General features: G+C 43.2%; 1 long non-coding RNA gene across 1 annotated transcript; it reads left to right on the forward strand.

Moving 5' to 3' along the window:
* Window positions 1-435: 435 nt before the first annotated feature.
* Window positions 436-4,192, forward strand: LOC109299504. Its single transcript, XR_002097899.1, has 3 exons — window positions 436-445; window positions 3,781-3,786; window positions 4,011-4,192. It is a non-coding gene; the product is annotated as an uncharacterized LOC109299504 (long non-coding RNA).
* The last annotated feature ends 397 nt before the right edge of the window (window positions 4,193-4,589 follow it).

The raw sequence follows: 4,589 nt of genomic DNA on the forward strand, positions 1-4,589 counted from the left end.
CTTCCACTCCTGCAAATAAGTGAAGTTCAAAGATTTCAAGAGAGATGTGGTGAAGTGGCTCTTTTCCTGCAGGGTTTATCCCATAGAAAAGGAGACACCTCATCATTCCTCTTAAAAATTCTTGCTTTCATAGCCCAATGACAATGAACAAGGGACTGGTTAGCAGTGAAGGAAATTGAAGAGGAAATAGGTACTTGGAGATCCCCCAGAATCATGGCCCTGCACACTAGCTTAGGTCACAGGGAAGTGCAGGCTCTGATCTTTGTGTGGGGGGCCAGGCAAAAGCAATGCATAGCCCCAGTGTGGGGCCCTGAGCCCCATCTAGGTGCAGGGTCAGATCTGGTCAGGCCTAGCCCTGCACCATTCCACTGGGCCACAGGACCAAAACACTGATCACCACTGGGCTAGAAGATCATAATGGTTTTTGCTGGCTTTAAAAATTGCTGTGTCTGCATTGTTAGATCATGTATTTGAAGCTTAGGCTCATAACTTCGTCATGCTCTGTTGTCTGTGTATTATTTTCTCTTTCTTGTTTAGACTTCCATGAATATAATCTATTTAACTCTTGTAGGCAAAGCAGGATCAATGATATTTTGATAGACTCCTTAGGAAAATTCAGATCACTGTGGTGCTGGTGATTCAAGAGGAAGCCATTCTTCCCTCTGAGTCAGTGCTGAATCAGTGTCCCAGCCTGATGTTTGGAGGGAGAAGGTGCTATTTTTTTTTCTTTTGGGGGACAGAGGGGGAAGAGGAAGGGGAGTGGGAATGGTCTTTGCAAAAGAATAGGGAGACTATGCCAAGTCTTAGATGAACTGAAATTGAAATCACCACCCTAACTAGAAATTTGTGCAAGGCACTCATTTTTAAAGGTCCAGGTCCTGAACTGCTCTTCACTTCTTTTCCCACTCTACAGTATCAAAATAATGTTCTTTCTGTCCTGACAGTGATCTGGTGAATGAAACCTAATATTATTTACAATCAGGAACTTGGTCTATGGTGGCAGGGGGAGGTGTGAGAGTCAGGCCTGCTGTGGCATGCATTACTGTTGGAAAGGCCTACAGGGTGTGAAGTGGTGGGGGCAGGGAGAGGATACTAAGGGATTTGGGGAGAAACCTGGGCCTTTACAAAAGTCAACAGCAAAACTCCCATTGGCTTCAATGAGACCTGAATTTGACCCTCTGTGCTCCCAAGAGGACATCACTTCTGGCATGTTTTCAGCATCTTCCTTTGCTTTTATTAACCAAGGAGTTCTTGTGGCTTTCAGAATCTTGTGGGGGTGGCCCCAAACCCTCGTCATTCACAATCCCACCTGGAGGTCTTCTTTTTCTGGGTTTTATTTCCTTAAAGACACATTATTGTTTGTTTGGAATCCCTTGAAATGAACTCTGGACTATTCCAGTGCAGTCATGTTTGTGTCTCATGAAGGCTCTGGTTGGAGATAGTTCCACACGGCTAGTTGTGCATTCCTAGTCCACCCGCCTACACACACACATGCCAGTCTTTTGTTACCTGCATGAAAAGCACTGAAACAGGATTGCTCAATTAACATATATGTATCTTGGCAGGCCACCAGGCAGAATCACTGGCTCCACCCTGCCTTTCCTTCCCCATAGCCATGTAGCTACCCCCTCCTTCTTTTACATACCATTCCTCCCCTCTATCTAGACTAATCTTCATCAGTCACTGCTCCAATGCTTTCTTGCTCTGACATGCTTGGAGTTTCAGTACAATTCCTACGGCAGGTTGTGTCATGTCCTCTAATGCTGGCTGCTTTACATAGATCCAGGCCTGTACAATGCCTTAGCCTTGAGCAAGACTCCACTCTCTCTCTCTCTCAATAGTTTAGGGCATCTTTCTTTATTGCGCAGGATGTTAGACTCCTTACTAGGAGGAGCTGGCACTTCAAGTTGGCTTTGCAGAACTGGCTAAAAATGCAGTTCAGAGTATAAACAAATTGGCCTGTGTGGCTCGAGATCTTGGCCTAGTGCCTTACACACTGAGGGATGCAGTTGTGTTATTTCTGGAATGTCCAATGAGTTTCACTTGTTAAAAAAAAAGGGGGGACACAATTAATGCCAGGTTTATGGGGCCAGCACTGCTTATTCTTTTGTGGAAAAGGCCGCTGCTTTTCCAGTTACCTGCCCCCATCTCCTGTACTACCCTAGAGATACAGTATCTCCCTCCCTCCCTCCTTCTCTTTCCGCTACAGAAGCCTGTCTTCACAGAGAAGACAGTGGAACTTTTAAAAAAGAAAGATGCCTGTTTCTTTCTTTCTTTTTCTCTTCTACATTCACTCTCTTCTGCTCTGACTCACACTCTACCTTAGTCTCACTCTTAGTCTCACTCTTTTCTCTCTCTCAAGCTTTTCCACGTCCTTGTTCAAGTACAACACCCAGAATTGGATGCAGTTCTCCAGCTGCGGTCTCACCAATGCTGAGTAAAGTGGAAGAATCACTTCTTTGGTTTTGCGTGAGATGCTTCGGTTGATGCATGCCAGAGTATTGTTTGCCCTGCTGGCTACAGCATCGTATTGACAGCTCACGTTCATACTATTATCTATTATTACCCTGAGGTGCCTTTCAGTCCTCGTGCTAGTCACTTTGGCAACACCAAGCCTGTAAGTATTGGGGATTGTTCAACCCCAAATGGAGCACTTTACACTTCTCAATGTTGAACCTCATCTGGTTCTGATCTGCCCAACTTGGAAGGACATATTCCAAGTGGAGCAGTCTCATACCTGGTCAGCAACCCATACTCTTGGGATTCACTTTTGGCTGTGTTTTTTGGTCTGCTGAACTAGTCAACTTTATTGAACAAGAAAGGATTTTTTGTCACACCGCTAGAATAGTCAGGGCAGACTGGGTTTTTCTACTGTCCTCAGAGCAAGTGAAGGACTGAGAAAGGCATGATGAGGATAGGGTTCAAGTTATTGCATTTGAGATGGTGATGAGTGCCCAATGCCAGTACATGGTCCTTATGAGGCCCTGTCATTCTTTCCCCTTGTCCCACTCAGGCCTTTTGTGTCTATTCTCTCAGTTTCCATGTTTCTCTTCTCTCTTCCTGTTCATTCCATTAATCTGTGGAAGAGGTGTTTTGTCCTCTTCTGCCAGGGGGCACCCTGATGTTTCATTTTCTGATGTGGGTAGTATGTTCTCTGACTAGTATTTGAATACTATGTTCTCTGTTTTTTGGCAAGGAGCCTTGTAGAGTAGCCTGCTCTACTATCATGTATGCCCAGTCAGGTTACATCTTGCCAAGGGACATGAAAAAAGTAGTCCACTGAACAGAATGACAGGGTGGTAGGGCTCTTGACAGGGTTTGTGGGGCTGTTCATGTTAGAGAGACAGCAAGTACATGAAATGACTGAGAAGTCTCAGATATTAGTTTCTTTCAGTAGCTTTCCAAGTCTGGAAAATTAAGAAGCATTTGATACAACCAGATCTGAGTGCATACTGAAATGGATCTTTTCTGCAGGGGCTCACTCAGTCTGAACTCTCCACTAGATCAATTAGAGTGCTCAGGAAGTCATAGGGAAGTCATTCTTCTGGATGTTGTGTTAATATGTGAACAAAATGTGAAATTTCCCCTTTATTATGCATTTACATGAAGTGTTACTTCACTGAGCAACTCAGGTCTAGTTAATGGTCAGTGTGATGGGCTGCCATCAGCATGCAATGTGTTGTGATATATAGCAGGTACGTGATCTGATATTTCGAACAACAGCATACATTTGCATAGTACCTTTCACATGGAGCAGTTGCAGTGGCTCAGTCTGGAAAGCCACCTGTGTTTAGTGAGTAGCAGCAGGCAGCATACAGGCAAAGACAAAGAGGGGATCTTTTTGGTCAATGAACTACAGCCATCCTTCCTTTTCTGCAACTTTTCAAGGAACGTTTAGGATCAATTAAAAAAAGGAAAAAAATCAAAAGTCAGCCTTTATCTTTGAACTTGCAATATCTTTCTACATGCAGTTACTGCTAATGAGCGCTCATATTGGGTATCAAATAGAGCAGTGGTTTTCAACCTATTTTCATTTGCAGACCCCTACAAAATTTTGAACGGAGGTGGAGACCTTTTGGGAATTTCTAATGGAGGTGTGGACACCTTTAATTGTAAGTGTGGGTATTCACATGCTTTTGATTGGTCAGTCATCTTTCACGGACCTCTTAGACACATAGTCTGTGGGCCACAGGTTGAAAACCACTGGAATAGAGTCATGAGGGGGACTGAAATTTCATCTCATAAAGGATTTTCATATTTCAAAACTTGATTTCCCTCTGAATTGGAACCAAAGCCCTATATTTTGAAATTAATTGCAAGGAAAATTAAAAAGAAATAGCCATCTTACATGGATTAAAATATTTTGATGCTTTGATTTCATACCACAGTACATAATACAAACACATCAAAAGAAAGTCATTTCAAAATGAAAACAAATTTAAAAGGGTTATTCTTCCCCCCAAAAGTGTTGAAATGAGGTATTTCATTAGGATCAGAACTTTTCTCCAAGTTCCCCCCCAGCATGAAATTCTAGTGAAATTGATCTGATGTTACAAGAGTGGTTGTTTTTCGCAGAACCACATATTCCA

This window comes from Gavialis gangeticus, unplaced genomic scaffold (assembly GCF_001723915.1).
Source record: "Gavialis gangeticus isolate Ggan-Ray unplaced genomic scaffold, GavGan_comp1, whole genome shotgun sequence".
NCBI classification, from domain to species: domain Eukaryota; kingdom Metazoa; phylum Chordata; order Crocodylia; family Gavialidae; genus Gavialis; species Gavialis gangeticus.